This window comes from Ostrea edulis, chromosome 1 (assembly GCF_947568905.1).
Source record: "Ostrea edulis chromosome 1, xbOstEdul1.1, whole genome shotgun sequence".
NCBI lineage: Eukaryota > Metazoa > Mollusca > Bivalvia > Ostreida > Ostreidae > Ostrea > Ostrea edulis.
In genome coordinates this window covers 109,730,754-109,739,935 of record NC_079164.1, presented here as the reverse complement: position 1 = coordinate 109,739,935, position 9,182 = coordinate 109,730,754, and positions in this window count along the sequence as shown.

The following is a 9,182-nucleotide window of genomic DNA, read 5'->3' as shown; positions in this document are numbered from 1 at the left end:
GTTATGTTTAGAACATTGTAGCTCAAAACTGCCATTACTCCTTTATACAAACATGTAAGAAAAAAGTATTTAAAAATATCATATGATTATCCTGTATCTTGTTTACTGAATCCTCTAAATATTGCATCTACAAAAGAAATTTGATTATATATCAAAGACTCTTTATACCTTAGAAACTGTTGTTACAATTATAATACCATGTAACACTATATATATATATATATATATATATATATATATATATAAAAGCACTAAAGTTCCAACAACACCCGATACCTCAAAGTGTCGGATCCACAACATGGATACAAGGTCAAATACAAAAAAATTATACAAAGCACTAAAATGACCAACGACAAGAACAACGAGATTGTCAAATTTTCGGGACGATCCGTCCCTTCTTCAGGACAAACGAAAACAATTACATAATGTGGTCAATATCAACAGAGCATAATAACAAAAAATACATATGAATACATCGAGCACTACAACTACACTAATCTACAAACGTATTTACAACGCAGACTACATGTTTTTGGTCTTTAGGCTTGCCAATCAATGTTAAAAGTGGAACGAATTAGGACATGCTTTATTCGTCCAAAGAGCTGATCCAAAATGTCCGAAAAGAAAAATAACAAACTTAATTAATCTCAAGTGGAACGAGTTAACCCAATTACGTTGACAAATAGTAAAGTTAACTCGTACCCAGAGAGATTCTATTTTAACCATGCATAATTTATAAAGATAATAATAAGTAACAAATATAAAATAAATAAATGAAAATAAGCTATGTAAACGAAGTAAGAGATGAACAAAGTTTGAGAGAAAGATAATGTAAACAACAAGTTTGAATAAGTTAACAAAATGGACCAACTCCAAACAAAAACAAAGAATAGGCAGCCCAGGGAATTGAATCAACATCAGACATTCCCGTACTGATCATGTCTAGGGTAGATGTGTAAAAAAAAAAAAAAAAAAAAACCATAGAATCACGAAAACTGTTAAATGGGTTTTACATGTAAGCAATCGGTTATGAAGTTCAAAAAAATTTTAAAAGATGGACTGATTGTAAACAGAATTGAAAAAAAAAATGTGTTCAAAAATGGTCATAGTACCACTGTTAGGGACATGATCAGACGAGTAGGTCTAGATGAAGATTAAAATCTAGTAAGGGTTTAGCCCGTATTCATCCTGGTGAAGTCAGTAGGTTTGTTGATACCATGCGGTTCAAATGACTTCAACCTGTGCATCCAGAATTTTTCCTTCTGCTTTCTTTCGGTATCTGACCAACTAGGGTCAAGATCAATAACCACTACTGTCATGTCCTCCCATCGGTGGTTATTGCCATTGAAATGTGTTGCTACTGGCAAATCTTTTTTGGTTCTGATGGAGGTCTGTAGAGAGGATGTTTCTCTAAAATGTCAATCGCATCTTGGGATGGGGAGGCACTGTTATCTTTGGAGTCCTTGCGGGAGAAATGTTCCTTAAGCCGTAGTCGGCGGAAGAATGTTCTAGTGTCCTCTCTTATTTGTTGATCATTGACTTCACGTGGAGTAGGGCAGAAATTGAGGCCCTTGGAAAGAAGTGAAGTCTCAGAATTCGAGAGAGTGACACTGGAAACATTCAAAACCGGGCATATGTCAGTAGAGTTTTGGTCGTTAATAGTAATGGTTTTCCTTCGTTTGAAGCGTCTCGAGCGATTCTTCTTGATAGTAGTAGAAGATCGTTCAGTATGGTATGTACGAGCTTCATTGTTTCTATCAAGGATGCCATCACGCTGGGATTTCTTTTGTTGGACCTTTTCCAGCTCGGAAGTCAAGGCCGTGTTATAAGTTGTTATAATTCTAGAAGCCTCCTGAAATTCAGTTGGGGTGGTATCCAGTTGGAGAGATGATTCCAGTGAAATGATGTCACTCTCAATTTGCCCTAACTTGTGCTGATCCCAAGAAAGGCAGAGTGACATAAGTTGCATAGAACATCTCAGGATAGAGCTCCACCGTCTCTGAAAGCCTCTAGATACCGGCCCTATATTAGGGGTGACATTGAGACAAAACCCTTTAGGTATAATGTTATGTTCAATGTATGTTTGAATGTTGGACACGCGATGTTGTGTTTTGATGGCTTTTTTGTGCTGGTTTTTTTTTTTTTTTTAGAGATTTGAAAGAATGACTTTTTCTGAACGACATAATTATAAAATTCTCAAATGATATAAGAATGGCACGACTTAGGGAATGAAGGCTGAAACGAAGAAAATTAAGTCGTACAAGTAATTGTAATTTTTACAGAATTGCCTAAATTAAAACAAAGCGAGTCAAACAATACAAACAATCAGAACAATCAGAACCAAAAAAGATTTGCCAGTAGCAACACATTTCAATGGCAATAACCACCGATGGGAGGACATGACAGTAGTGGTTATTGATCATGACCCTAGTTGGTCAGATACCGAAAGAAAGCAGAAGGAAAAATTCTGGATGCACAGGTTGAAGTCATTTGAACCGCATGGTATCAACAAACCTACTGACTTCACCAGGATGAATACGGGCTAAACCCTTACTAGATTTTAAGCTTCATCTAGACCTAATCGTCTGATCATGTCCCTAACAGTGGTACTATGACAATTTTTGAACATTTTTTTTTCTTTCAATTCTGTTTACAATCAGTCCATCTTTTTTAATTTTTTTGAACTTCATAACCGATTGCTTACATGTAAAACCCATTTATCAGTTTCCGTGATTCTATGTTTTTTTTACACATCTACCCTAGACATGATCAGTACGGGAATGTCTGATGTTGATTCAATTCCCTGGGCTGCCTATTCTTTGTTTTTGTTTGGAGTTGGTCCATTTTGTTAACTTATTCAAACTTGTTGTTTACATTATCTTTCTCTCAAACTTTGTTCATCTCTTACTTCGTTTACATAGCTTATTTTCATTTATTTATTTATTATTTATTTATTTTTTTGTATTTGTTACTTATTATTATCTTTTATAAATTATGCATGGTTAAAATAGAATCTCTCTGGGTACGAGTTAGCTTTACTATCTGTCAACGTAATTGGGTTAACTCGTTCCACTTGAGATTAATTAAGTTTATTGTTTTTCCTTTCGAACATTTTGGATCAGCTCTTTGGACGAATAAGGCATGTCCTAATTCGCTCCACTTTTAACATTGATTGGCAAGCCTAAAGACCAAAAACATGTAGTCTGCGTTGTAAATACGTTTGTAGATTAGTGTAGTTGTAGTGCTAAATGTATTTATATGTAGTTTTTGTTATTATGCTCTGTTGATATTGACCACATTATGTAATTGTTTTCGTTTGTCCTGAAGAAGGGACGGGTCGTCCCGAAAATTTGACAATCTCGTTGTTCTTGTCGTTGGTCATTTTAGTGCTTTGTATAATTTTTTGTATTTGACCTTGTATCCATGTTGTGGATCCGACACTTTGAGGTATCGGGTGTTGTTGGAACTTTAGTGCTTTTATATATATATATATATATATATGTGTGTGTGTGTGTGTGTGTGTGTGTGTGTGTGTGTGTGTGTGTGTTATAGAATTGAATTGAATATTTGTTCTATATTAGAATTTATTTACCGTAAGTTACAGCTTGTATTGCTTTAAGAAAATCATAATACTGAGACATAACATTTCACTACGACACGTGATGAAGAAAATCTCACCCCTAACAGAGGGGGAAAAGGACATTACTCTCCATCTCAACAATTTGAAAACGGAAAATATGCTGCGGAATTCAGAAATTTAAACACGTTGCTTCTATGTATAAAATTGGACCCTTTACACGGTAGAATTGTTTTTTTAACACAGAGAAAGGGACCTAATCTAATAGCTATTTCACATCATCATTTTATTCCTGTGTAAGAACTATTTCAGGAAAATTGTTTGAAGGGGTATTTACCATATAGAAAAACTAATTGCACAATGTATTCAAATACTATACAGTATAACATGCATGCAGCATACACGCATAATCCGTAATATTGTACACTAGATACAAATTCAAATATTTTCTCTACCTGCAGATCGACTTCCGTGATTTTTAAACCCATTGGGATTTGCGCCTTAAGAAACTCTGTGTATGGCAAATTCAACGATATCCTTCAATGTGGTTCTGGTAATAAATCTGTAACCGACTGCATTTTTACCCTTTGTTTGATTAGATGTTTCCCTGTCTTGAAGTCCAAGTCCTTTGAACATGTTAGAATCCTAAGTATCAACGCTTCTGAATTTTTTTTGAAACTGTGATGAAGCTGATGAAATGATACAGTCAAAGCGATGTTTGTGATGCATGTAATGTATGATGCACGTAGAATTACACTGACTTGGTTTTTATTACAAGTCAGGATTGTAATTGTTGCTACTAGGTCAATGCCTCAGCCATAGTTTTGATTGTAAGCTTAAACACTTGAATTCTCCAAATTGACCAAGAATATTATCCAAAGTATGACACATTGTTAGCTTAGTTTTGTATCACCTCGGTCCGGCGTATGTCGATCATCATAGAAAATGTGAAAGATAACAACAGGACGTATAGCACGTTGACCAGAACCTGCGAAATATTCCTTCAATGTTCTATCTGATAAAAAATTATGGTTGGTGTTTGTCTTTGGGTATCAGTTGTAACAAAAGATAATTAAGAAAAAATTCTGCTTCTTAAAAGTCTTTAAAAACCCAAGTTCCTTAATTCTCTTCCAGAAAAAAATACAATATAATTATTTCTTCTAATACCGATGAAATATATAATCAATTCTAAAATTCACAAAAATGGTGAGTTAATGCATATTGGTATACACCTCGATTTGTTTCCTATAATAAAAAAGTGAAGATAACAAACAGTGATCAATCTCATAAATCCCATAAGGGATACAAAATACCTGTAGAAAGTTTGGCAAATACGGACCACTGGATATACCAGAGGTATGATCAGGTGCCTAAGAGGAGTAAACATCCTTTGTCGACCGGTCACACCCGCCGTGAGCTCTATATCTCGATCAGGTAAACGGAGTAATCCGTAGTCAGAATCAGTGTGCCAAGGACGGCTTAACAATCCGTCTGACATCATTTGATCCAATGACAGATTGTACTGGCAAACTAGATCGTAATAAGGGGGAGATCAAAAGTCCAATGTTTGACAAAGAACTAAATTTACTTAATTTTCACCAAGACCTCCCGCCCCTCTTAAACTAAATACGATGAATGTTAAAGCTAATCGATTAACACATAAAAACATACGAGTATATATAACACTCTGTATACATTTTCTAATGTTTATTCACAAATTAAAGTGTACATTAAAACTATTAAATGTTCATTAATATGTAACATTATTATGTGGGGATTTTCAGTCACTTGTCTTTTTTCCACTAAAGTATGATCAATGTTGTAATGTTATAGTCCTTATAACATCAGCGGGTTACACTGTCTAAATAACAAGACAAAGACGAGGCGTGTTCGCATGTAAAACGTTTATCTAACGAACTCTCGCATCATAGTCAATCGTACATAGAATCAATACATAACGCAAACATTAAGTCGAACATAGATAATTCGAATAACATTACATCCCCCTCCTTTAGAATTTGAAAGTAATTATTTGAGACATACAAATCAATACATGTAGATGAATGTACAATACATATAACGCAGAACATACAAAAATTTGTCAATCATATGAATCGTTGGCCATGTCTATAGCACAATTTACATGGAGGGTTTTATCTTGGGGATGCTGACCCTGCCAGAGCGTGTAATGTAGGGATTGTTGTCAGTGTGTGTGCGAGGTGATTTGGGTGAATGAATGGCTGGTTTGCATGGAGATGCCTGTGTTGCTGGTTTGGATGATGTGTCATGAGTGTCAACACTAGGTTCTGTAAAGATAGGAAGTGCTGGGTCCCATGCTTCATTCGCCTCATTGGTTTTCAGCAAGTGGGCCCTATTTCTACGATATGTACCTCCGTTTGGAGTGCCTACAATATATGACCTATTATCTACTTTGGAAATAATGGTGGCAGGTTTCCAAAGTTTGTCATTTTGCTGAAATAGCACACTGTCGCCTATCTCAACGGGCGGAAGGGGTCTAGTCTGTCTATTAAAATAAACCTTTTGCTGTGCATGGCTCTGACCAAGTTTGATCTTGACATTGTTGTGGTTGATGACCTTGGGTATAAGCTGATCAGTAAGAACAGGCAATACTGAGCGCAACTGTCGACCGATTAATAGTTCTGATGGAGAATACCCAATATCAAGAGGGGTGGTGCGGTATTCAAGTATGCCAAGGTAGGGATCACGGCCATCAGTCTTGGACTTTTCAAATATGCGCTTTGCGATTTGAACAGTCTTCTCGGCTAACCCGTTAGACTGAGGGTGTCTGGGAGAAGAGGTAGCATGAACAAAGTCATATTCTGTTGCAAATGTAGCAAATTCTTGAGAAGAATATTGCGGGCCATTGTCTGATATGACTTTCTGGGGGATACCTAGTCGAGAAAACATGCTTTTCAGTTTCTGTATAACAGTTTTGCTCTTAGTATCACGAAGTTGGACAATCTCGAAGAAACGACTATAGTAATCACTGACAATAAGGAAATTCTTGTCCCACTCAAAAAGATCAGTTGCTACTACCTGCCAGGGGTAATCAGGTATGGGGTGAGGTTGAAGGGGTTCCTTACTGTTTGAGTATCTATGTTTCAAACATACATCACAGTTCGAAACCAGGGTAGTAATATCGGCTGAGATTCTGGGCCAAAACACAGACGATCGGGCTCTCTGTAGACACTTTTCTATACCCATATGACCTGTGTGGATACACTCAAGTATTTTGGGTCTTAGGGAATGGGGTATAATGACCTTTACCCCTTTAAGTAGTATATCATTCATGACAGTAAGTTCATCCCTGTGATTCCAGTACTCTAAGATTTGAGGTGGGCAATCTTTACGGCACTCAGGCCAACCGTTTAGGATGGTGTGCTTAAGGAACTGAAATTGCTTGTCGACCTCTGTTTCCCTCCTAACTTCATGAAGCTTTCTGTCACTAATGGGCAGATTTGCAAGAACTGAGTGTATATGTGTATCTAGGTCTTTCGTGAGACCAGGGTATGTGTCACTAACAAAATTGCGTGAGAGCGTGTCAGCAACAGGAATCTGTTTTCCCGGTACATATATTACATCAAGGTCATAATTCTGTAACTGGAGCAACATCCTCTGCAACCTAGGCGGAGCTGTTGACAGAGCTAATCTAAAAATGGGAACTAATGGCTTATGATCAGTTTCAACCCTGACCTTACGACCATAAAGGTATTGATGAAACCTTTTGAATCCAAAGAAGATGACGAACATCTCTTTTTCTATCTGAGCATACTGAACTTCGCTCGGAGTAAGACTTTTAGAAGCAAATGCAATGGGCTTTCCTTCTTGCATAAGAGTTGCACCAAGGCCATATTTGGATGCATCACATTGTAAGGTGGTGACCTTTTTAGCATCAAAATATGCTAATATGGGACTAGGGGTTGAAGTAATGATCTCTTTGACCTTGTTGAATGCATTCATCTGGGGCTCATCCCAGTGAAATAGTGTATCTTTCGAAAGTAACATGCGGAGGGGGATGGTGACCTCTGATAAGTTTGGAGCAAACTTGGCTAGGTACGTGACCATTCCAAGGAAAGTTTCTAGCTCTGACTTGTCCTTGGGGGGTTTCATGCTTTGAATCGCGCTGACCTTATCAGGATCAGGGCTAACACCCTCTGAGATAAGCATGTGACCAAAGTATCTGACCTTTGTGACACCTACTTCTAGCTTGTCCTTATTTAACTTGACGCCTCTTTCAAATGACCTTGTGAGCGCTTGACGTAAATTTCTGTCATGCTCTTCCCTCGACTGACCATAGACTAAAATATCATCTACCAGTGCAACTACTCCAGGTAATCCTTCAAAACACTCATCTATTTTCCTTTGGAATTAATCTTGGGATGATTTGAGGCCAAAGGGTAACCTTAAATATCTATACCTGCCAAAAGGCGTGTTGAATGTAGTGAGGTAAGATGACTTATCTGATAGTTTGATGGTCCAATACCCACTTCTTGCATCTAACTTAGTAAAAAATTTAGCATTGGATAATTGGGGCAGGACATCTTCTAATGTTTTCATTGGATAGTGGGGTCTCTGAATAGCCCTATTTAAGTCTTTAGGGTCGATGCAAACTCGCAACTTACCATTGGGTTTTTCTACCACAACTAAGGAGCTAACCCATTCAGTGGGTTCAGTAACCTTGCTAATGATCCCTTGAGATTCCATTTGATCTAACTCTGACCTTAACTTCTTTTGCAGTGCTAATGGCACTCGCCGTGGTGGGTGAATGACTGGATGAACACTAGGATCTGTGTGTATTTTGCATTCCCCAGGGAACAGACCAATGCCCTAAAAAAACTTGGGAAAATTCAGACAGGACCCTATCAGTATCTAAAGGAGGTTGACCCATAACCTTCTGAGATTGACCTTTGCCCTTCGTACTACTCAAGGGCGTGTCTACTTCACATGAATAGATAAGCTGTATGAGACTAAGGTCCAGACAAGCTCGCATTCCCAGGATAGGGGAGGAGTTAGTTTCTACAACATGAAACGTACTATGGGACTGACCTTTGTAGGAAGTCTTGAGGCTAATACAACCGAGTGAACATAAGGGGTGACCGTTGTACGCAGACAATTTTTGATCAGTTTTGCTCAACCTGGCTGGTGAGCTGAGTGAGTTGTACACATGTTTGGGTAATATGTTAACCTGTGAGCCAGTGTCTAACTTGAACTTTACCGGTGTGCATGTTTGACCTAGATAAAGTGTGCAAAATGCTTGATCGCTTTTGCGATTTGTTTCTATAGTCTCTATATAAAATTTTGTGTCTGAATGCTCAGGCAAAACTATTTCATTGATTTTCTTAGAACGACATTTCTTAGCAAAGTGGTTCCATTTTTTACAATTTGTACACTGTTGTCCCTGTGCAGGACACCTAGCAGATTTGACATGATTGTAACCACACTTATCACATTCAGTCTCTTTAGTTTTCTGAGTCTGTTCTTTTGAAAATCTCCTGCGGTCTTTCCCCTCCTTTGGGGTGTAGTGGGGTTCTCGGCCTTGGCCTCCCTTGGACCGGTTTGGACGTCTGGATTCATGGTGGCTCAC